Source organism: Gorilla gorilla, chromosome 2, assembly GCF_029281585.2.
Source record: "Gorilla gorilla gorilla isolate KB3781 chromosome 2, NHGRI_mGorGor1-v2.1_pri, whole genome shotgun sequence".
NCBI lineage: Eukaryota > Metazoa > Chordata > Mammalia > Primates > Hominidae > Gorilla > Gorilla gorilla.
Window position 1 is genome coordinate 200,182,358 of NC_086017.1, and position 25,783 is coordinate 200,208,140.

The following is a 25,783-nucleotide window of genomic DNA, read 5'->3' on the forward strand; positions in this document are numbered from 1 at the left end:
AGCATCTTTTCATCTCAGAATCCCCATTGCTCTTGTCAGGAAGTGGGCATTCAGAAGTACATTGAGTGATGAATCTCACAGCTTATGTCTGTCTTTCCCTTATTCATTCTTCAGTATCCTTCTCAGGCTGGGGTAGAAGAAGCTCAGCCAGGGCCTAACGTTATGAAATGTTGTCTGGTGAATGAGACCTTGGGGCAGGAGAGGGGAGTTTGGTCAGGGCTCAGCTCTGTCTCTGATTTGCACTTGGCATGAATCATCTCACTTCTCTTGACCTCTATCAGCCATATCCATAACGTTTTCTCACGTATACTGTGGGAAGTGGAAACGATAAGACACTGCTAACTGCATTCATGGTCAATCATTGTTTTCATGTGCACATTAATCTCGCAAACAGTTATTAAACACCAGTTGTATAGGAGGCTTCTCCCAGCAGGCTCTGCATACCACACCTCAGTTGCATCAAATGGAATGCTTGCTCTCCACTCAGTATACCTTCCTCCTCCTGTCCTGGGGTTCTTCCCCCTGCTTGGGAGGCCCTAGCACCACCCCATCGCTACTGTCTTTTCTTTGGTTTTGTTTTCTGAATCCTCAGTTTCTATTCTGGCTTCTCGAGTGTTACCTTCTCTGTGAAGACTTCTCTCACCCCTCTTCTCTCCACTTAAGTGGAGCACTTCATCTCTCCTCTGCTGTGGCATGCCTGTGCTTGTAGAGCAGCTATAGATCTGCATGTTTACCTTCCTATTAAATTATGAGCTCTGTAAGAGCTGGATTCCTCATAGTGTCTGATACCAAGAGATTGATCTTTTCTTCCTTCTGACCTGTTCTTCTACAGTAGTGGTGCTCAAACATTTTGGCTTCAGGACTCCTTTGTGTGCTTTAAAATGATTAAGGACTCCAAAGAGCTTTTGCTTATGTTAGTTAGATCTATTCATATTTACTCTATTAGAAATTAAAAGTGTGAAACATAAAAAATTCATTAGTTCACATATTTTCCAAAAGAAAGTGGTGTTGTTTTACATTCTTGCAAATCTCCTAAGTTTGGCTTAATTGAAGACATAAGTATATTCAATCTGTAATAATATGTTGTTTAGTTGAAGTAGATGAAGAAAATTCTGCCTTATACAGACGTATAATGGAAAAAGAGTGAAATATTTTAATAGTATTTTCAGATAATTGTAGACAGTTCTCTCTCTCTCTCTTTTTTGCTACCACATCAAAACTTAACAACTGGGAGTTTCTCTAAGATTAACTGCATTGTGGGATCTGGAACTATATGAATGAACATTTTGTACTTAGTTATATTAAAATTTACTAGTGCATCTTGCATTTTAAATGTGTATTTTCTCCATGCATGGCTTTGTAACACTACGCATTTGGTCATCTGGGAAGTATTGGTTCACTGACTTCTACCAGTCTTTCAATGTTGGCACATTTCATTCCAAAACTCAAATTATCACATATTTCAACATCAACACAAATCAAATCAAAAAAGTTTTAAGTATTGGGGAGCTGTTAAGTTCCTGGTGGTGGATACACCTTTTCCAACATTCTAATTTTTTATTGAAAGCTTAAATTTTATGATTGGCAAAAGGTATTATTGATTGTGCTCTTGAAGTGGCAGCTTCACTTTGTTCATTACTGAAAAAATGTCTGTGAAATACCCAGGTTTAAATACCTATAGTTTGTCTGTCAGTCATTCTTCCAAATAAATATGTGTTTCATGAAAAAAGCAATTGACTTAGTTTATATCTCAATTGCACAACTACTTTTTCTTGAGACAACTATTATACTTCAGGAAACAGCAGAAGCCCTTCGTGCATATTTCTCATTTTGTCATGGAATAGAAAAAGATGTGTACTCATCGTTATAAATTTCATAAAATAAATAATAATTTTAACTGCATCTTTAAAGCAAATTAAAGAGAAATTTACTTTTTCTTTTAATAGTTGTTCATGGCCGTGAAAAATATGGCCTGATTTGGGTTCACTGCCTTAAACGTGCTAAGGCCCCAGCAATTTTACCTGCTGTTGTTTTTGCACATCAGTCCAAATGGCAACACAGGAAAAGTGGCAAATAATAGCTTCATATTATTTTGAAAATAATTGGACCTTGTGTCTTCTCTGAAAGGATCTCAGAAACCCCTAGGGATTGTTGAACCACAATTTGAGAACTACTGATGGAAATAATTGGTTTCTGTGTTTTCCCCCCTTTACATAGTCATCTTTTCTTTACTAAGGGTAAAAAAAGGCCTGTTTGTACTAGATCTATACCGAAGATTTAAGAGGAGAGACAGGATTTTCTATTTGACTTCATTTCTTTCTGCAATCTCATTCTGCCTTTGGTTTAGACATCGTTTCCTTTGATTCATCAGGGGCCAGTGACCTAGTCAGAGGGTCACAGAGCTAAGACTGACCAATTGATCGAGCACTAGAGGCACAGAGTATAAAGAAGAAGAAAAGAGAGCCAGGTAGGGAAAGTACTAGAGGAAACAATGTTTGAAGATAAAAAATATGAGAATTAAAGAAAGAGGAACTAAGGAGGAGTGAACAGGAAGGGGAATAAATGAAAAAAAACAGGGACAATAAGAGTAAAGAAAATAAGACAAAAGGAAGGGGGATCCTGTGGTAGGAGAGCATGATGTCATCTGCTAGAAAGGCTGTGAACCAGGAGATCTGGGTTCAGCAGGGCCACATCCAGCTTCCATCCTTGCAAGACTCTATATCCTCCATGGGTCTCACATTTTTCCTTCTGCAAAATGAGATGGCTGAGAGGGGAAGAGAGGGTACTGGGGGCAGACAAGAACGTCCAGGGGATGGGCTTCCAGGAAAGCCCCTGCACTCCCAAAATTGTGAGTAAAATCTTGGGTGTTCAGAGGTTTTTTTTTTCCCAGGACAGGGAGTGGGTTGTTCTCATAAATTACTCAAAGGTCTCTTTACCAAGCTGGATGAAGAACCGCTGGTTTGGATGGTTTATGATCTTTTGTGGCCCCAAAACTTTATGATTCTTGCATAGAAGTAGAGCCCGCATTCTGATTCTAAAATAATTTCCAAGCCTTGTGGTTTCACCATCATTGCCTTTGACCCTGAGCAAAATTCAACATGAAGTCTCTGGCCTTATAACAATTTGTTTTTCCCTATGTAGAAAAAAATAAATGAAACAACAATCCCTGAGAGTCCTGAACCCTTGGCACCCTGCAGTGTCTGGCAGGTAGAACAGGTGGAAAATCAGAATCTTTGGGAGCCACCCAGCCCAGCTGCTGCCCCAAACAAGCTGCAAGCAAACAGAGACGGCTTTACCCTGCGTGCTACAGCCGCAGCTCCTCTGGTCCCAGCTTGTTGACTTGGTCCCAGAGAAGGAACAAAGCTGTCCAAGTCCAATGAATGGCCGGCAGTGGAAAACCAGTGTTGCTGTCTGTTGGCAGGCAGGGCGGCCGACACCACACTTGGTCAGCTCCCCACAAGCGGCGCTCCCCTACCCCCACCATGGCTAGCTTTGGCAGGCGTTGCCAGGCCTGAGAACGCAGGAAGTTTTGGGTCACGGTGACCTCTAGTTGTTGATGCCAGATGAAATATGCCCTGGAGGTTCTCCAGTGTCACATGGTGTGTGGAGCAAGAAAAGGCAGGGTTGCTCTTGCGCTGACGAAGTGGATTTTGGTTCCCAAATGGCACCCCTTGGGGAATAGGAGGGGTTGTGGGTGGGAAGGGGGGCAGGCAGGCCGAGCGGTGGTGTGAGAGTGGGCAAGGGAGGATTAGTTTTGCATTTTTCATCTCCTTCAGCCTTCCAGGAAGCCGCTTCCTCCTGGAGGTGGAAGCATACCCCCAGATTTGTGGCGTGGGAATTTGGGGAAAAGTTTCTGCGGTGTTTTAGTTGTTTATGTGGTGGTGGGGGTGGATTTCTAGCCCTATACATGCTGGGTCTCATAGCTGGATAAAAGCTATGTAACATGTGGGGCCTGACCTACAGCCCCCCCGGTAGCTCAATTGCTTAAAATGGAAAGGACGTCAACCATGGATGCTCAGGGGAGGGGGTGCCACCTCCAGACCCAGATTGCTTTCAGCTACTACCCGGGAAAACGATACTGTCCCTTTCCATCCTGCTGAAATCTCTCTTCATCTTGTTTATACATGTTGAGTTATCTAGTCCTGTTTTTCTGAATTCCAAACACTTAGAGGAGGCTCAGTGGCTCCCAAAGGAGACCTCTACCAGAAGTCCAGTGATGGACACCTGTCTTTTGTCCCACGTAGGTCCATCATGCCTAAATACAATCTCTATGCCTTGTCCTGGGCAGGAGGATGAGGCTTGGCTACGTTCCCTTTCAAGAATCAAGACGAGAGGACTGAAAGAGAAACAGCTGAAAAGAAGGAGCCAAATAAAAAACAAGATCCAGCTGGAGGAGTTCAGGCCCGATAAGCAGGCTTGAAAAAGAGGTCAGGCCCCAGGAGCTGGGCTGGAGCAGTGAGGAGTGTTTCTTCCAAGAGAAGATGACTGCCTGAGAGGTAGGTGGGCTCTAGTCTGCTGCCCCACACCCAGCTTCAGTTGCCACAGGGAGGCCTTTCCAGTTTTCCCTCCTTCTCTCCTGAAGGCCAAATTGCCTCAGCTGCATTGAAATGGAGACAGAAAGGGTATGTCTGAGATGTAGAGGGAAGGTATCTTTGGGGAAAATGAAAAATCATTCAAGGGTCATCTCCAATCTCACCTCCTCCAAGAATCCTTGCCAAATCTCTCTCATGGGTCTCGGCTCTCTCTCTACCCTCCTCCATAGCAGTTCATGTCTTGGTTCTAGTATATGTCTCTAACTGTCACATAATGAATTATTTGGTAATGGTAGTAACATAATATTTGCACAGTGTGTCTTCCATTGCAAAATGTATTACTTTTGCAAATAGTAACTCGTTTGCTCTCTGTAATGACGCTGAAAAGTAGCTAGTAGTTATTGGTAGTTTGCTTTATTTAGAAGTAGGGTGGTACAGAAAGCACAGACCTTGGCTCTGTCAGATTAAGGCTTGAATTATAAACCTTGTGATTGGCTGACTATGAGAGCTTGGATAGCCTTCTTGACCAGTTCAGACAGCGGTTGGCCCCACCAAGAGAAATCTGTGTCCTCTCATCTGCCAGTGGGGCCACTGTGGCTTCCACCGCAAGCTAAGTTTCTGGTAAAAGAAAATCCTGCCTTGTACATCCAGAAAAATATTAGCTTGGAGGCATCCTGTTTTCACAACATACTATTTGGAACTCTGAGCAAATGCCATGGTTTTCTAGCATCAAAACAACTTTATTCCAAAGTTTCTTTTGGAAATTTGAAGGCCATGCACTCTGCCAGGCCTCACATTCCAGCTCTCCTTGGCAGCCATGCCCTTGGGTCATTACAGCTCCTCTGTCACATACCTGCATCCATGTCCTGCTTTGATTTCTCTTCGCTTTCCCTCCTGTGTCCTCCCCCTTCCAACTCTTTTCACAGTACCCTTGAAGTTCGCCTGTTCATGCCAGCGAACCCTCATATTTTTAGTCTCTTTATAGAGTTCCTTCCCTATCTTCTGCCCTAATTGAAACTTGGTCTCCCCTACTTGTTGGAAGTCCTCTTAATGGTCTTCTAAGACATGTAAAGTCTCACCCTAAATTTGGAGCTATGTGACTTTTTCTTATATCCCACATTACTGTTCCAAAATGTTATTCTTCCTGCAATTCAACATTTCTCTTAAAAAAAAAAAAATAAGGTATTTGGCGACACCATCCAAGTCCTCCACATCTCACACTCACCCCCAACTGTCAACCATGGACCTCTGGCAACCATGGACCTCTTAATTTCTCTCCACAGTCATTGAATATTTAAAAACACAATTTGCAATTCTCCTTCTTTCCTTAAGCCCTACCATCATTCTGGATGGTCAATATTCGGGACCATCCAATTCCTTGACTTTCAGAAACTTCAGGATCTCATTTTCTAACCACAAGCCTTGATCATTGTGTATCTCACCCCCTTCATCTGTTCTCTGATATCTTTTAGAGTCCTTGGGCTGTCTGCACCAAACTTCTTCAACCTAACATTTTTGTTTGTTTTCTTTTCAAATTAATAATAAAAATAATAATAAATAAATAATAAAAATTAATAATAAAAATAATAGCAAATACTTCTTGAGTACTCAGTACTTGGTGTGCTGCGTGATCAGATTTTTACGTACATCTTTTTAGTTGCTATATACAACCCTATAAGTTAGGTGCTGCTATTGTTTTATTTTATTATAATTTTTTTGCAGATGAGAAAACTAACAAATAGAGGTACTGAGTTGGGATTTGAGCTCAAATATTCTGGCTCTAGAGAGGATATTACTACCATGTCTCTCCTCTCTCTATCTCTTAAAAGTCTTTGTGTTGGGGGTTTCAACCTTGGTCATCCTTTTCATTCCACACACTTTTTCCAAATGTCCTGCTCATGTGCTCCTATATTCAGTTAACACCCAATTCTGTAATTTTAGTGTTATTGTAGAAAACACTCCCCCGGCCTTTCTTTGGCCTCGGTTTCCTCATCTGTGAAATGAGAGTAATGATAGTATCTACCTCCTAGGGCTGTATGTAGTAAGCAAATGTATATAAAAAGCTGACTTTTTATCTATCTCCAGAGCCAGCTTCTTATTCACCATCTACATTTCCACTCGAATGGCCCACAGGCATCTCACACACAACGTGTACCAAGCTGCATTTACCATGCCTCACATGTTCCAATATTGGTGGCTTTTCCCTCTTATCCATCCAATTTCCTTGTGAATAGTTTTCTTCTTCTTTCTCAGCCCTACATGTTACCTGTCTCTAAGTTGTGTTCCATCAGTTCTAGTATGTAAATTGACTCTATTGCCTAAATTCAGGCCCTCATCCCTTCACATCTGAATAATTGCCATGTTTTCCTACCTGGAATCCCTGTTCCTACTTTTTATAGCTTTAAGAGATAATTAATTTTTTTTAAAAGAAGGAATCAGAGATGTTCATTCTGTTTGTTTTAAATTCTTCCATGGTTCCCCAAAGCTTTTAGGATAAAGTTCAAATTTCTTTGTTTATTAATTTTTTTAAAACTTTATCTTGCTTTTGTGCTTCATCATGTTAATATTTCTTGCCATTTTTCCTAACACTTTGCCCAATCTTGGGGAACTTCTGGTAGGTCCTCAAATGCCAGGGTCTACCAAAGCTCATTGCACTTGTAAATGCTGATTTTTCTGTTCATCTCTCCTTGCTCTGGCTAACTTCCTCTTAAACTTGTCTCAGCTCAGGTGTCATCTTTTGCAGAAATATATTTTTCTTGATGCCTGTGGTTTATTTTGGTGCTTCGTCTGTAATTCCAGAGCACCTGGTACATATTTCTGCCAATCAGTTAACTCTCCACATCATGATTCTCAACTTTACTTTGCTTCCAAATACCTAGAGCCAGGGTGGCAAACAGCAGCCCAGTGACCAAAGTCATCCTGCCACTTGTTTTTGTAAATAAAGTTTTATCGGAACAGAAGCATGCCCATTCAGTGTGCTCTATGGCTGATTTTGGATAAAAAGAGCAGAGTTTAATTGTTGTGACAGAGTCTATTTATCCCCCAAAGCTAAAATATTTACTATTTGACCTTTTGCAGAAAATGTTTGCAGTCCCCTTTCATCTATTACTGTGCATCACTATTACAAAATTCTTAGCCAGAGATGCCAGACCCTGAGGGAGAAAGTGGATCAAGATCTTGCAGAGGAGGAGTGTCAAGGGAAAACCAGAGTTGGATGATTCAGATACATACCCTAGGGGATCATGTTCCTTCCCTACACCACTGACAATCATTCCATGTGTCCTTATGAAATATTTCTTATATATCATGAGACAGAGACTGTATGTTTTTTAATCTTTTGGCTTACGTGCCCAACATAGTGACAGACTATTAGAAGTAAAAATAAGCCAGAAAACAACCCCCAAAAGCCAAGCTCACACCAAAAGAATTTTTTGAAGGATACTGGGATATAATCAGGGGGTCTAAGAAAGAGGTGAACACCCAGTTCTTGAAAAGACACAGCAATGATGTGGAGTAATGATTGTTATCAGGATCCAGCCTCTGTCTTGTGTCTCTGCTGTTTCTCATCATGTCAGCTTCATCTTTCCCTTTCACCGTGGACTTCCTCTAGCTGGCAAAAATCATGGCCCATCACGGTTCCTGAGTTTTTCATTTTATAGTTTTCAGTCATTGATGAGCCTTTATCCTGACTTTGTCTTAGTCCCATATTCCAAAATACTAAGTCAGTTTACCATTGATGTGGTCAAGGAAGAGGGGTTAGGTGAGAAAACAGAAATGTTAGTGATACTTATGGATAGACTAAAGATAGAGGATGAGCCAAGAACGAAAGAGGTACTGTTCCCAGAATAAAGGAGAGCTACATAGACAAGGCAGTAGGTGTCCCCATGGTAGCTCCTGGTAGATGCCCCCGGCAGTAGCACTTAGGAGGTGCTTAACTGATGTATGTTGACTCAATAAATAAAGAAAGAAATTAACCTCTTTGAGCCTCTTCTTCTGTGAGATGAGAATAGCATCTACCTCACAGGCTTGTACTGACGATAGAGCACTAACTACAGTGCTTGACAGGCGTAGATATTCAGTAAATGCAACCTAAATATCCTAGCACTCATCTGGGTTGGAATTGCAAAGGGAAATTAAGGGAGAATTTATTATAGCAGATTATCTTTTAAAATTCAATCAGCATGATTATCCAATAAAATTTTAATCAAACTCTATGTCCCACCTTGTCTTCTAATCAAACTTAAGTCAACATAAATATTAGCCCAGGACTCTCACTTGGCTCAGTCTGAGTTGGCACATTCCCTAAGGGAAACTGTAGGGTATCAGAAGAAAGCCCCGATTTGTACCTGTAAGAGACTATATTTACTTGTTCAGAAGACGAATAGAAACTGGAGATTAAGAACCCCTGGTCTACAAGATCAATGTCTACTGTTTCACGAGTTAAGCTTTAGCTTCCCTGTTAACCAGACTAGCTCACACAACATATACCCACCTGAACTATTAATGTGTGCGTTTTCTTGGATGTGCCTCCTTCCTTTGGACTCTATTGCTCTTTGTCTCATATTTAAAATGCCTTCCTCTGCCCTGTTACCTTCATCTGCATAACTCCTCAACCTTCAGTGTCTACGCTGGCTCCATAATTTTACTGACCCATCCCCATCAGCTTTGAAAAATCATAATTCAAGTTTTTCCAAGACCTGATACAGAACACTTTGGCACAAGCCAGGTACCTGGGTACTTCTACTCTGATTCCCTAACCAAACTCTTTCTTCTAAACTCATACTGAGAAATGCTAAAGATTTCCAATAAAATTTCTTTTCATGGCTCAGTGGTTTGTAGAAACCGTTTATAGTTTACAAAGCTCTCTACAACTCTCTGATGTTGGTGTTATTAAGGACATCCCACTCCTGATCAGAATTTCTAATTGATCAATAATCTGGGGAGATGAGACTTGACTTTTACTGAGAACAGTGTCCTAAATCTTTCTGTTAAGGAGGCTTTTTTCAATGGTATGTCTCAGTGCTAGAAGAAACTCTAAAGCTTACTCATGATGTTGGTCCTGAAAAGCACCTGAATCTTCTCTATATGGCCCTCAGATGGAATGTAATCTGTACTGAAATTTATGGCTTCTGAATTGACTTCCAGAGGAATATCCATTTCTCCACCCTACCATATTAGACATCTCCCACTATTAGCTCTTTTTCATGCATTGAGGCACACTTTGCCCCCCTGCTAACTTACCATAATGAGCCTCTCTCATATCCATTAGAGAGAATCTAAGCTCCTCTTCTACATATGAGTTTGAGTAGGTATGTGGTAGGTATGTGGGGTCAAGATAGCATCTCCCTCATTTTCCCTTTTCTATCCCCAACAACCTTAGGAACTTCAACTGCTGGTTTTGAGTCTACTTTGCTTTTTCTCAGGATATATTCTGGTCTACCAGTTTTACTGTTTTAAATTCTTAAATTTAGCAAGCTGATTTTCTTTGAAGCCTAGGGAATAGAGGATGTCAAAAATGTCCTTCCGACATAATAATTACTAAGTATATAGAGATTAGAAGCTTACTTTGGATATAGAGACTTTCTAAATTGGAAACATTTTTTGAAGACAGGAAATTCAGCCTAAGTAAAACCTAGTGTGTCCACTGGGGCATGTTGGGTTTGGGGAGGGAAAGTATCAGGAAAAATAGCTAATGCATGCTGGGGTTAATACCTAGGCGATGGGTTGACAGGCGCAGCAAACCACCATGATACATGTTTACCTATGTAACAAACCTGCACATCCTGCACATGTACCTAGGAACTGAAAATTCAACAACAACAACAACAAAAACACTGAAAAACAAAGACACTGTGCTACCAGAAACAAAACAAAACAAAACAAAAAAACTGGTGTGTCGATATTCACAATTGTTTTGGTCTATTCTTAAAAGCAGTATGAGATCATTATGATGACCACATAAATGAAAAACAGTAACAGTCATTCTGGCTTTCTATTACCTTGAAGATGTCCAGTTACTTCAAAGCCTTTGAATGTGCTTTCCCCCTTCCCCCACCCTGGGAATATTGTCTGCAACCCCATCCCTCCAAATTTTGGTCTGCCAACTTTTCATACTTCAAATCTCTGAAAAACTTTTTCTTAATTATCTTGCTGCCCCCGACCCCAGTCCTAATCTAAATTGGGTCACCCATCATAATTTTGTAACCTGCCTTTAAATTTTTCTTATGGCAAATATACAAATTTTAATGGTATATTTAGTGATATGATTATTTAGTGTCTGTCTTTTCCATTAGACTATTAATTTTGGGGAGCAATTCTGGCTGCTTTGTTTACTGTGGAATCCCCAGTGCCTGGCAGAGAGGCTGGTTTGTGTTGGTTGTTCACATAGTGTTTCCTGGATGATTGGATGAATGAATAAATGACTATTACATTTGTAATAAATGTAATAAATGATTGTCACATACTGCTTTTCTTCTTCTCTGCTTACATTTGTATATGACCTTGTGTTTTTCAAAGAATTTTCATGTTTCTGTAGTTTTAGGTAGATAAGACTAATTATTACTGTCCCAATTTCCATCTGATGAACCTAGGGCCCAGAAAAATGGAAAGACTAACACAAATTCACATACCTGGTGATGTGTGAAGCTGCAGTCAGAGCCGAGACTACATGTTTACTCTTAGACTAGTGTTCTCTCCTTTAGTAATTTAAAAAATAAAATTAGAGTCTCTTAAAAGATAATTTAAGTGCACGTAATGTGATTTTTTTTAATCTTGGAAAAATAGCATTTGTTTTTTTTGGAAGGTTCTGGTTAAAATACAATACCCTGACTTTTTAAACAGAATTTTACTGTTTAGAGCTGTTTTAGGTTCACAGCAAAATTGAGCTGAAGGTACAGAGATTTCCCATTTACCTCCTGCAATACCCTGACTTTTATGACTTGTTTTATTTAGGTGACCTATTATATAGGGGAATGTGAAGGGGAGATCTCACTTAATCCCATTTTTGGGGGTGCCTTCAGGACCTCAGGCAGCCTATATGCAATATATCTTGCTTAAAGGCAGAAAACAGTTTTTTGCATCTGAACACGTTTATATATTTTCTTGTGAGAGAAATTAGTCAAAATTAAAATATTAGTTTTTGTCAAAAGAGTGGCTTAAAAAAGTAAAAATTCTTTCTAAAATACCTTTTGCTTCATACATGTCTAACACAAATTGTCTTTTTTCCTATTCATTTACCTCATTTTACTAGTTAATCAAACCTTTACAGTAACATACGGACAAAAAAGCAATGCAGCATTATTCCCTTACAGAAATTTCACCCCTTAGCCTTTTTGTTTTCCTATTGAATCATATCAATCTTTTCATATCATTTCAAATTGGTAGTGTCTGTTGTTCATTCACCTGCATTCAGAAAATCATAAGATCCTATTACAGTCACATTAGCACTAACCTGCTTTAAATGAAAAAATGTGTATATCCCTGTAAGTTTTTTACTAAATTGATACATAATTTTAAAAGCATTATTTACCTTGTAGCCTATCTCTCTGATTTATCTCTCAGGGTATAGAATTCTTAAATATGGTATCATTTATTTTTATCTCTCTGGAATCATCCAGGCTTTGATTCATTACGGAAGAGAAATTTCTTATAATGTAGTATTTTTTCTCACTTCCTTGAAAAAAAATTGCATAGAATCATAAGGTTGTATGGTAACAAGAGATTTTATAGGCCGTTTAAACCAACTCTTTGAATTCCCTGTGCATATGCCATGCAAGGTCATGTATTTGCTACTTGGATACTTTGTATAATGGGGAGGTCGCCACTTCACTTTAACTATATGCCCTCAGGGATAAACCAGGTTGGTTGCCTATCCAATTATGTATGGTTCCTTTAACTCACCAGCAAATATGGGGCTTTATTTATATCTGTACAGTATGCCCAAGCTTCCTTGAATCCTGGACATCTGGAGAGTGTGCTCTGCAATTGGAGTCAATCTGCGATTGTTTAGACTGTCTGGAAGCAAGGCAGGCTGACTTCATTTGGAGCTGGAAGCAGGGGCAAGCTGACAGCAACTTATAGAACGTGGAGATTCCTGGCTAGCTGCTTGCTAGAAAGAAAATGTTTTAAGTGAACTTAGGTTTCCAGATGTCCCACTAAAAAGTACATAATTGCCATGACAGAGGATGCAAAAAGGAAAATGTGTAGTATATGAATTAATTGCTTTTTCTGATTATTTTTTACTTAACATTTGGCAGCACAGTTTCCATAAATTTTATTTTTTAGAACGTGTTTTTTTTTTCGCCTCAGAACAACTGTACGGAATGCTGATAGACCCGCAACTTTTCTTAGTAAGATTTTTATGTGCATTCTTTTTCACTTAGTTCACACATTATTCCATATACTAAAACTTCTTTGTCTCTGCTTTCTGAAGAATAGCATAATTTTATAACATAAAATAATTTCAACAATATCAAATCAATAACCAACATTTATGGTACCTTATGAAATAGGATAGTTTGCTCAAGTATTTCTATCTTCCTGTAAAAGAGAGTGCAATAAAGGTAGCGCCTTTAAAAAACTTTTAATCAGGTGAGGTGGAGCTGCATTTGAAGACACCCATCTGTTTTTCCTAGCGGTGCTTCCATCTTGCTTTGCTCTCCCGCACCCCTGTAGTTAACTCTGTGCTTGATTGCCTCAGGGGAGGCAGGAAAAGGGCTGAACTCAGAAATAGCCTGCTTGTCTTTCTGACATTTGTCATGAAGAAGCCTAAGCCCTCAGGGGAACTTAGAGAGTTTTGCGGAGAAGGTAAAAGTTGGTATTTAAGGGTATAGACAAAGTATTTTGGTCAGAAACAAGCAGAGGAGAGAGCAGAGTATTCCTCTGGGCTGTGTGGGAGACAGAGCAGAGAGAGAGGGAAGGAGAAGAGGAGGAAGGGATGAATGAAATGGATCAATGAAAGATTTCTGTGGTCCGGAGGAAGGATTATGCCTTTGCTTTACAGCAGTGCTGATGGAACATCAGCAAGATCCTAAAGAGGAAACGACTGTCTAGTGCATGTAGTGCGGTGTTAATTGACACACAGTAGCCTTGTAAGAGTGACGTGGAAACAATGGGAGTTACTGGAGTTACCAGATGTAATCGCTCATATGTCCTGGGACAAGGGATGCAGCAACGTGTGTGAACCTGAGTACTGATCCCTGGCAACCTCTGCTCCCACCTTGCTGCTGCATAGTTAATGGCATAAATTTTGGAGAAGCAGAGATAAAAGATAATTCTCAGGAAGAACTGAAGATAAGTTCATCCACCAGTCCAGCAGAATAGAAACTCAGGAAAAAATATTACAATGAATTATAGAAAATGAACGTATAATACATTGAAGTGTGTTTACTGAGGCGCACTTGCTTACAATCAATAACTATTTTTTTTTCCCCACTTAAACAAATTAAGGTAAAATTTACAGACATTCCCTTTTAGTACACAATTCTATGAGTTTTTGCAAACACCCAGTCTTGTAACAACCACCACAATCAACATGTAGAACATTTCTCTCACTCCCCTAAATTCTCCAGTGCTCCTTTGTAGTTAATCCCTCTCTCCTGGCAACCATTGATTTGTTTTTGCCCCTTTTGCAAGAATGTCAGAAATTGAATCATAAACTATTAAGTCCTATGAATCTTATTTTTCTTTGAATAATGCATTTGTAATTCATTCATGTTGCAGGTATCAGCAGTTTGCTCCTTTTTATTCCTTAGTATTTAATTGTATGTATGTACCACAGTTGTTTCCAGCTTTTGTGGTTGCAAATAAAGCTGCTATAAACATTAGCATACAGGATTTTGTGTGAATATAGGTTTTCATTTAACTTGGGTAGAAACTACAAGTGGGATTGCTGCATTGTGTAGTATATGTTTAACTTGGTAAGGTTCTGCCAAATAGATTTTCAAGGTGGCTGTAAGTTTGCATTCTCATCAACAATGTATGAGGAGTTCTAGTTACTCCACCTTATATTGCCAGTTTAAATAAATTCGTTATGTTAAGTGTATAACAGTATCTCATTGTGACTTTAATTTTCATGGCTTATTTGCCATTTATATTTATGATACATTATTTGTTCAAATGTTTTGTCCACTTTTAAATTGGTTTGTAAATGTTGGGTTTTTAGACTTCTTTTTCTATTCTGGTTACAAGTCCATATCAAACATATCATTTGAAAAAACTTTCTCCCAGTTTGTGCTTTGTATTATCTTCCTACTGGTATCTTTTGAAGAGCAGAAGTTTTTATATCTGATTAGGTAAAATATGTAAGAAAAAAATTTGGCTTAGACTTTTGATGTCCTATCTAAGAACTCTTTGCTTATTCCACAGTTACAAAGTTTTTTGGTATTTTTTTAATTCTGCTTTTTCTTCTGGAAGTTTTCTAGTTTTTACACGGAAGTTTGATAATTCTAGGTTTGTGATCCAATTTCAGTTAAGTTTTTATAAGGTACAAAGTCTGTATCTAGGTATTTTGTTTTGCTTTGTGCAAATGGGCATTCATTGTTCCAGAAATATTTGTTGAAAAGACTACCCTTTCTTTATTGAATTGCTTTTGTACCTTTATTGAAACTTGGTTTTCCACGTGTGGATCTGCTTTTGGAGTCTCCACTGTGTTCATATATATTTATATTGTATAATAGATATATAAAACCTTTCTCTAATACCAACTGGTTTGACTATTACAGCTTTAAGTAAGCCTGGAAGTTAAGTAGTATGAGTCTTCCAACTTTGTTTTTGCTTTGAAAAATATTCCAGCTATTCTTTTTCCTCCGCCTTTCCTTGGAAATTTTAGAATCAGCTTGGCAATTTCTAAAAAAAAAAAAAAAAAATCTTACTAGAATTGCATTGAATCTGTAGGTTAATTTGGGGGAAATTAACATATTAATAATGTTGAGTCATCTGATCCATGAACATAGTATATATCTCCTTTTATTTGGGTCTTCTTTGATTTCTTTTATCAGTATTTTGTAGTTCTCAGTATAAAGGTCTTAGAGATATTTTGCAAGATTTGTACATAAATATTTCAGGCTTTTTGTTGCTATTGTAAATTATGGTTTTAAAATTTTAATTTTCAAGTGTTCATTGCTAGTACAGATGATCCCCTACTTATAATGGTCCAACTTATAATTTTTCAACTTTATGTTGGGTTTATCAGGATTTAGCCTCATCATAAATTGAGAGGCTTCTTGTTTATGATAGGGTTATAATTTCTACTGAATGTGTATTGCTTTCACACCATCATAATATAAACAAATCTTGTCTAATAATTGTTAGCCAGGGACCATCTGCTATGTTGCCAGCATTAAATGAATTTTCAACTTATGATTTTTTTTATTAAAATAGACATTTCAGGATGTAACTTCATCGTAAGTTGAGAAGCATTTGTATACAGTAACATGATTGCCCGTGTATCCTCTACCTTTGCTAAAATCACTTATTAGTCCTAGTAGCTTTCTAAAGTATGTTTTTGAGATTTTCTCTTCTGGCAATCATGTTACCTATGAATCAAGTCTTGCCGTGTTGCACTGGCTTTCTCTCTTGCCTTGTTGCACTGGCTTGGACTTTCAGTATATTGTTGAATAGAAATACTGAAAACATCTTTGCCTTGATTCTGGTCTTGGGGAAAAGCATTCAGATTTTCATCATTTGATATTATCGTAACTCTTCTGATGGTGCCCTTTATATGGTTGTGGAAATTTTCTTTTATTCCTAGTTTTCTGGGAGTCTTTAATCATAAATGAATGTCAGATTACGTCAAAGGCTTTCTCTGTGTCTATTGATATGATTATTTGTTTTTTTCCTTTGTATTCTGTTGATATGATGAATTACGCTAACTGATATTTGAATATTGAACCTGCTTAGCATTTTTGGGACCAACTCTACCTGGTCATGATGTGCTATACTTTTTATAGGCTATTGAATTTTATTTGCTAGTACTTTGTAAAAATTTTTGCATCTATGTTTGTGAGAGATATTGGTCTATAATTTTCTCTCTTTCTTGGCATGGTTTTGGCATGGAGGTAATGCCAGCCTCATAAAATTCATTGAAAAGTGTTCCCTGTTCACTCTGATGGTAGTTTCTTTTGCTGTGCAGAAGCTCTTTAGTTTAATTAGATCCCATTTGTCAATTTTGGCTTTTGTTGCCATTGCTTTTGATGTTTTAGACGTGAAGTCCTTGCCCAAGCCTATGTCCTGAATGGTAATGCCTAGGTTTTCTTCTAGGGTTTTTATGGTTTTAGGTCTAACGTTTAAGTCTTTAATCCATCTCAAATTAATTTTTGTATAAGGTGTAAGGAAGGGATCCAGTTTTAGCTTTCTACATATGGCTAGCCAGTTTTCCCAGCACTATTTATTAAATAGGGAATCCTTTCCCCATTGCTTGTTTCTCTCATGTTTGTCAAAGATCAGATAGTTGTAGATATGCAGCATTATTTATGAGGGCTCTGTTCTGTTCCATTGATCTATATCTCTGTTTTGGTACCAGTACCATGCTGTTTTGGTTACTGTAGCCTTGTAGTATAGTTTGAAGTCAGGTAGCATGATGCCTCCAGCTTTGTTCTTTTGGCTTAGGTTTGACTTGGCGATGCAGGCTCTTTTTTGGTTCCATATGAACTTTAAAGTAGTTTTTTCCAATTCTGTGAAGAAAGTCATTGGTAGCTTGATAGGGATGGCATTGAATCTATAAATTATCTTGGGCAGTATGGCCATTTTCATGATATTGATTCTTCCTACCCATGAGCATGGAATGTTCTTCCATTTGTTTGTATCCTCTTTTATTTCATTGAGCAGTGGTTTGTAGTTCTCCTTGAAGAGGTCCTTCACATCCCTTGTAAGTTGGATTCCTAGGTATTTTATTCTCTTTGAAGCAATTGTGAATGGGAGTTCACTCATGATTTGGCTCTCTGTTTGTCTGTAGTTGGTGTATAAGAATGCTTGTGATTTTTGTACATTGATTTTGTATCCTGAGACTTTGCTGAAGTTGCTTATCAGCTTAAGGAGATTTTGGGCTGAGACGATGGGGTTTTCTAGATATACAATCATGTCATCTGCAAACAGTGACAATTTGACTTCCTCTTTTCCTAATTGAATACCCTTTATTTCCTTCTCCTGCCTAATTGCCCTGGCCAGAACTTCCAACACTATGTTGAATAAGAGTGGTGAGACAGGGCATCCCTGTCTTGTGCCAGTTTTCAAAGGGAATGCTTCCAGTTTTTGCCCATTCAGTATGATATTGGCTGTGGGTTTATCATAGATAGCTCTTATTATTTTGAGATATGTCCCCCTAATTTATTGAGAGTTTTTAGCATGAAGAGTTGTTGAATTTTGTCAAAGGCCTTTTCTGCATCTATTGAGATAATCATGTGGTTTTTGTCATTGGTTCTGTTTATATGCTGGATTACATTTATTGATTTGCTCTCACTCATAGGTGGGAATTGAACAATGAGAACACATGGACACAGGAAGGGGAACATCACACTCTGGGGACTGTTGTGGGGTGGGGGGATGGGGGACAGATAGCTTTAGGAGATATACCTAATGCTAAATGATGAGTTAATGGGTGCAGCACACCAGCACGGCACATGTATACATATGTAACTAACCTGCACATTGTGCACATGTACCCTAAAACTTAAAGTATAATAATAATAAAATAAAATAAAGTGTTCCCATCTATATTATTGGAGAATTTGTGTAGAATTGGTATTATTTCCTGGTCAAGAATTTTTTGTGTTGAAAAGAAAAGCCAGATATTTAATCACATTAAAATTTTTACTTTACTATTCAGTCAGCTAAAATACCAGAACCCCTTATTACATGAGGGAGCTTCTATGAAGATAATTTTACTGTGGGGTGTTTTGAGGATAACTAGCGAATGCAACTCCAGTGTCTCCAGCTCTAGAGCAATCTCTGTTGTTGTTAGATGGAAGGAAACCAACATGTTGGACACAGATGTTGCACCAGGCACCTAGATGTTGTTTGTTTGTTTGTTTGTTTTGAGACAGAGTCTCCCTCTTGTCACCCAAGCTGGAGTGCAGTGATGCGATCTCGGCTCACTGCAACCTCTGCCTCCCGGGTTCAAGCGATTCTCCTGCCTCAGCCTCCCAAGTAGCTGGGATTACAGGCACACACCACCATGCCTGGCTAATTTTTGTATGTTTAGTAGAGACAGGGTTTCACCATGTTTCCCAGGCTGGTCTTGAATTCCTGACCTCAGGTGATCTGCCCTCCTTGGTCTCCCAAAGTGCTGGGATTATAGGAGATCACTGGTTTTATTTCATGAATGACACATAGGGTAAGAGTCCACTCCTCCCATGCCCCCGAATTCCTCCCAAATAAGGATTTGTCCAGCCACAAGGAAGAAGAGGACTAGTGATGCTAATACTAGATGCAGGCTTGGCCTGTGTCATTGAGATGGAGCCCAGTATCCCATTTCTACATTGTCTAATATTTGATTCCTGTCACTTGGTCCAGAAACGTGGGTAAGAGAAATGCTATAGAAATTAGTGGTATTTAAGAGTTAAATAGATTGATAACTGGCTTAGTCAGTTATAGCCCTGAGGGATGGCAAGACTCAGAAAATCTCAACTACAACAGGACTGTGAGCTATAGCTGTGGCTGTAAGAAGACAGAAAGAACTCTACTCCTACTGTATCTCTTTTAGAATATAAAGTAGGAATTTCTGTTTTTACAGAAGTAAAGGGAAGAGGGCACTTATCCTTGTTTTATTTCACCCCCTGTTGAAGAGACTTGATCCCAGGACACACAAGTACTCTGACAGGTAGAGGTTGTGGTTGTATTGTGCAGCTTTGCTTAAGGCAGAGTGTATGTGTTCAATTCAGGGAGTGGAGCACAAAAACTGAGAAGGAAGAAGGCATTTTCTATGTAGTAAAACAGCTTTTTAAATTTTTGTCAGTTCTGGAATTATTTCTCAAATGGATCAGAGTTTGAGAGAAGAGAGGAGTGTTATTTATTGCCTTCCACTATAAACTTCAACATATTGGCGCATGGACTGGGAACCTTAAGAAATAGCCCCAAGTGCTGATGTTTGCAGGCTGAAATCTAGGAGAAGTTGAGCCTTCCACAGTAGCTAGGGCAATAGCTGTAGGCTTTGATAATTTTGTAGGCCAAGCTCTCTTGGGTATTTGACCTTAGTGATTGGCAAGGGCTTATGTTTCGCTTTTGTATCTGGATTTTCACTGGTCCAAAGAAGGCATAGATTTGTCTTGTGGAGTTGTGATTTATAATGCAGACTTTTAAAGTATTAGCGGTTGTCTAAAGGCTCTCTTACACAGTATCTTCTGCCAGGATTGTAGGCCTGGGCTTTCAACTATAAAAACTGAGACTGTGTTCCACAATGTTACAATGAATGAGACATGGTCTCTAAATTGTATTAGGTATTAGCAGTTAACATAAGGCCCACCTGCGAAAATTCTGTTACTCTTTATCTTGTTTGGAATTGCATTCACTATGGAGGAGGCCAAGGAGAGAAATACGAAGATCTAAACTTTATCATCTCTCTTTTTCTCTGTGAGACTTCTTGGGCAGGTTACCTCTTTTAATCTACTAATAATTAAAAAAAATTCCTTTTACAGATGTTTGTCAGGGAAATGCAAATCGAAAACACAATGAGATACCACACCACACCCAGTAGAATGGCTACTATCAAAAAAACAGAACATAACCACTGTTGCAAGGATGTGGAGAAACTGGAACCCTTGCATACTGTTGATGGAAATATAAAATGGTATAGCCAGTATGGGCAACAGTATGCTGGTTTCTCAAAAAATTCAAAATAGTATTACCATATGATCCAGCAATTCTACTTTTGGATATATGTTCCAAAGAATTGAAAACAAGGTCTCGAAGATATTATTATTATTATTATTATTATTATTATTTGAGATGGAGTCTCACTCTGTCACCCAGGCTGGTGTGCAGTGGCATGATCTCGGCTCACTGCAACCTCCGCCTCTTGGGTTCAAGCAATTCTCTGCCTCAGCCTCCTGAATAGCTGGAATTGCAGGCGCCCACCACCATGCCCGGCTAATTTTTTTGTATTTTTAGTAGAGATGAGGTTTCACCATCTTGGCCTGGTTGGTACTGAACTCCTGACCTCGTGATCCACCCACCTTGGCCTCCCAAAGTGCTGGGATTACAGACGTGAGCCACCGCGCCCAGCTCGAAGAGATATTTTTACACCCATGTTCATAGCAGCATTATTCACAATAGCCAAAAGGTAGAAGTAATCCAGTGTTCACTGACAGATAAACAGTATGTAGTATGCATGTACAACAGAATAGTATTCAGCCTTAAAAAGGAAAGAAATTCTGACATTTGCTATGACTTGCATGAACGTTGGTGACATGCTAAGTGAAATAAGCCAGTCATAAAAAGACAAATACTGTATGATTCTATTTACATGAGGTACATGAAGTAGTTATATTCATAGAGATAGAAAGTGGAATGGTGGTGGATAGGGCCTCAGGAAAGGGATGAATGGGGAGTTGTTTAATGGGTGTAGAGTTTTAGTTTTCAAGATAAAAAGAGTTTCGGAGACTGGTTGTAGAACAGTGTGAATGTACTTAACAGTACTGAAGTGTACACCTAAAAGTGGTAAAGATGGTACATTTTATGTTATGTATATTTTACCACAACTAAAAATACAAATAATAAAAAATACTAAAAAAAATTTTCTCAAAGAGAAGTTAGACTTGGCTGTATCCCCTTTACTTTTCATACCAGTTCGCCTGTCCTCCAAGATGTTTACTTTAAGGAAGTCTCTTTCTCCAGTTTAAACAGTCTTACTTCCTTTACCTGAGCCAAACTGTCATGCAAATACTTTATTGGGACTTACAATCTCAGGGCAGGGAGAGTGAGGAAAAAGAGGCCAATGAGGAAAAGAGGCTAAAGAGGAAAAGAAAGTAAGCATATATAAGGTGGCATGTTACCGAGTTGGCCATGTGTTCATAACAAATCATGAGTGGTTGCTCAACCATGTGGGACATAACTGGAAGGACGTGGGAAGACAGATTTCTTTGCCAGCACCTTTCCACCACCTGTTACTCAGTAGTTAAAATTCTCATTGTAGGGAGTTTATTCCCTCACACTTCCAGTTTATATCACCTAGCCCCTCAAAAGAGACAGTCCCTGGGGAAGCTGGACTCCATGCCCTGTGGTTTAGCACTTCAACCAAATATAAAAGTGATAGAAGAAACCAGCACTTTTGTGGGTTCAAGCAGTGACATGGTTTTGCTGTGTCCTCACTCAAATCTCATCTTGAGTTGTAATCATCACAGTCCTGTGTCATGGGAGGGACCCCATGGGAGGTAATTGGATCATGGGAGTGGTTTCCCACATGCTGTTCTTGTGATAATGAGTGAGTCTCACAAGATCTGATGGTTTGTTAAACATCTGGCTTTTACCCTCGTTGTACTCACTCCATCCTGCCACCATGTGAAGAAGGTACTTGCTTCTCCTTTGCCTTCTGCCATGTTTGTAAGTTTCCTGAGGCCTCCCCAGCCGTGTGAACTGTGAGTCAATTAAACTTCTTTATAAATTACCCAGTCTCAGGTATTTCTTCATAGCAGTGTGAGAATGGACTATTACAGTAAATTGGTACTGGCTAGTGGGGTGCTGCTGTAAAGATACCCTAAAACGTGGAAGTGACTTTGGAAGTGGGTAACAGGCAGAGATTGGAACAGTTTGGAGGGCTCAGAAGAAGACAGGAAGATGTGGGAAAGTTTGAGACTTCCTAGAGACTTGGAGATCTCAGAAGACAGGGAGATATGGGAAAGTTTGGAACTTCCTAGAGACTTGTTGAATGGCTTTGACCAACATGCTGATAATGATGTGGACAATGAAGTCTAGGCTGAGGTGGCCTCAGATGGAGATGAGCAACTTGTTGGGAACTGGATTACAGGTCACTCTTGCTATGGAAAGAGACTGGCCGCATTCTACCCCTGCCCTAGAGATTTGTGGAACTTGGAATTTGAGAGAGATGATTTAGGGAATCTTGCAGAAGAAATTTCTAAGTGCCAGAGCATTCAAGAGGAAGCAGAGCATAAAAGTTTGGAAAATTTGCAGCCTAACAATGTGATAGAAAAGAAAACCCCATGTTCTGGGGAGAATTGCAAGCCACCTGCAGAAAGTTGTATAAGTATCAAGGAGTCAAATATTGATCACCAAGACAATGGGGGAAAATGTCTCCAGGGCTTGTCAGAGACCTTCACAGCAGCCCCACCCATCACAGGCCTGGAGGCCTAAGAAGGAAAAATGGTTGTGTAGCCTGGGCCCAGGGACCCCTGCAGCCTTGAAACATGGTGCTCTGCATCCCAGCTGCTTCAGCTCCAGCTGTGGCTAAAAGAGGCCAACATACAGCTCAGGACATTGCTTCAGCGAGTGCAAGCCCCAAGCCCCAAGCCTTGGCAGCTTCCATGTGGTGTTGGTCCTGTGGGTACACAGAAGTCAAGAACTGAGGTTTGGAAACCTCTGTCTAGACTTCAGAGGATGTATGGAAATGCCTGGATGTCTAGGCAGAAGTCTGCGCAGAGGCAGAGTCCTCATGGAGAACCTCTGCTACAGCAGTGTGGAAGGAAAATGTGGGGTCAGAGCCCTAACACAGAGTCCTCACTGGGGCACTGCCTCGTGGGGCTGTGAGAAGAAGGCCACCATCCTGCAGACCCCAGAATGGGAGGTCTACATACAGCTTGCACTGTGTGCCTGGAAAAGCCACAGGCACTCAATGGCAGCCCATGAAAGCAGCTGTTAGGGAGGTTGTGCTTTGCAAAGCCACAGGGCAGAGCTGCCCAAGGCCACGTTGTGGGAGACCACCTTTTGTATCAGTGTGACCTGGATGTGAGTCATGGAGTCAAAAGAGATAATTCTGGAACTTTAAAGTTTAATGACTGCCCTGTGGAGTTTCAGACTTGCATGGGGCCTCTAACCCCCTTGTTTTGGCCAATTTCTCCCATGTAGAATGGATGTATTTACCGAATGCCTATGCCCCTATTGTATATAGGAAGTCACTAACCTACTTTTGATTTTACAGGCTCACAGGTGGAAGGGACTTACCTTGTCTCAGAAGAGACTTTGGACTTGGACTTTTGGGTTAATGCTGAATGACCTAAGACTTTGGGGGGCTGTTGGAGGGGCACGATTGTGTTTTGAAATGTGAGGACATGAGATTTGGCAGGGGCCAAGGGCAAATTGATATGATTTGGCTCTGTTTCCCCACCCAAATCTCACCTGGAATTGTAATAATCTCCACATGTCATGGGAGGTACTCAGTGGGAGGTAATGAAATCACAGAGGCAGTTACCCCTATGCTGTGCCTGAGATAGTGAATGAGTTCTCATGAGATCTGATGGTTTGTAAGGAACTTTTCCCTGTTTGCTCAGCACTTCTCTCTCCTGCCGCCATGTGAAGAAGGACATGTTTGCTTCCCCTTCTGCCATGGTTGTAAGTTTCCTGAGGCCTCCCCAGCCATGCTGAACTGAGTCAATTAAACCTCTTTCCTTTATAAATTACCCAGTCTCAGGTATGTCTTTAATAGCAGTGTGAGAACAGACTAATACACGCAGGTTCCAGTAATGGGGTCTGTCCACTGGAGCGCCTCTGGCTCAGCCGTGGCAGACACAGTGGAGGCTATGCTAGCAGATAAGGAGGTTTCGGGGATGGCAGTGGCATCTAGAGCACTCCATGAGCAAGTTGTCAAGTGTCTTGGAGACAAGTGGTAACCTATTAGACCTGAGAGGGCATTATTAACTGTGCCCCAAATGAAAACATACTAAACGGACAAACCCCAAACAAATATCAGTATCTGTCAGAGGCAGTGGCAATGACCACTATGCTAGGAATGCATTTTAAAATTAGGGTGGGGAGGCTGTGTTGTTTGCAATCCAGTGCTTAACTGGCTCAAAATAGAGTTGGGAATTTTTAGAGCTTTAATATGCTGGATGAAAGAAAACAAGTGACATGATGACTGGAACCGCCACCACTGAATTTTCTAAACTTTAAGAAAAGGCAAGAAAATTGCTTTTAGAAGAAGAGACGTTGAGAATATGCCCCAGTGAATCCTCCCCACCTGCAATTATGGTAAATGTCTTTGTTTCAATTAATCTAATGATAATATATTTCATTCTCAGTAAGTTCCAAGATGTAGATTCTGGACAAAGAATCTGGCATACTGGAAAGGAAAAAGTATGTGAATCTTTGGGTCAGTGGTTCATTGAAGAATACTGACATTTAAAAAAATGCTTATAATAATGTGTGTTAAGTGCTATGAGAAAGATATGTGATACAGTGTATTTTGAATTCACATAAATGGAACATCCAACCAGACTTTGAAGGAAAGTTGTCCAGAGAAAAGTAATGTCTAGGATTAATCCTAAAAGATGACTGAGGGTTGGTTGGCTAAATAGGGATGAACAGCCAAACTGTTAAGAGGGCTCAGGAAATTTCATCTAAATTATAGCTGAAAGGCAAACCTGGTAAACCTCGATATGGGTCAATAAATTTTGGTGTGTGTTTTGAAAATCTTCTAAATTCTTCTCATGGTCACACACCCCATCTGAGACCAGGTCTTGTTAGTATTTCTGCAGTTTCAGAGGAATGTGCAGGAAGTGGGAAAATTTAGATAAATAATAAAGCATTTTATTCAATTAAAATTAAGGACATGTGTGGGAAAGCTAAAGGTAAATTATTAGATGACGCAGTACTACACTGAGCAAAAATCTTCTGTCCCAGAATGTGGTAGGTGAAAATAAAGATACAGATCTCTAAATTTTTATTTTCTTAGAGGATAAAACCAAAACAATTATAGAAAGAGTTTAATTATGAAGGCATTTTGTGAGTTAGGTAGATAAACCTGAGAGTTTGTAGATTTTAGTACCTGAAAAATCTCTTTAGGTAGAGTAAATAATCTAATTTACGTAACAGCCCTTGTGGCAGAGACAATGCCCTGTTTTGCCACATCATTTCCTCTTCCTGGATACTCCGGAAGACAATATTTCTCAGCCTCCTTGAGGTTAGGTTAGGACTGAGTTTTATGTGATGGAATTTTGGCCAATGGAATGTGAGTAAAAAACCTTGAGCTCTAAAAAATTTCTGACATATTCTGTACCCCTCCTTCTCTTTTTTATGTTGAATTTGGAAGACAGGATTGTCTATTTTGTAGCTAAAAGCAGAAGCAACTTGAATCTTTGACTCATAGCTTA

The 25,783-nt window shown here is 39.6% G+C and overlaps 1 long non-coding RNA gene across 3 annotated transcripts in view; it reads left to right on the forward strand.

Annotated features, from left to right (window-relative positions):
* Positions 1 to 22,000: 22,000 nt before the first annotated feature.
* Positions 22,001 to 25,783, forward strand: part of LOC129532302 (uncharacterized) — a 32,935-nt gene continuing 29,152 nt past the window's right edge. For all 3 annotated transcript variants that reach the window (XR_008677988.2, XR_008677989.2, XR_008677986.2), the window contains exon 1: positions 22,001 to 24,662. This is a non-coding gene — a long non-coding RNA (uncharacterized lncRNA). The remainder of the gene's footprint in view (positions 24,663 to 25,783) is intronic.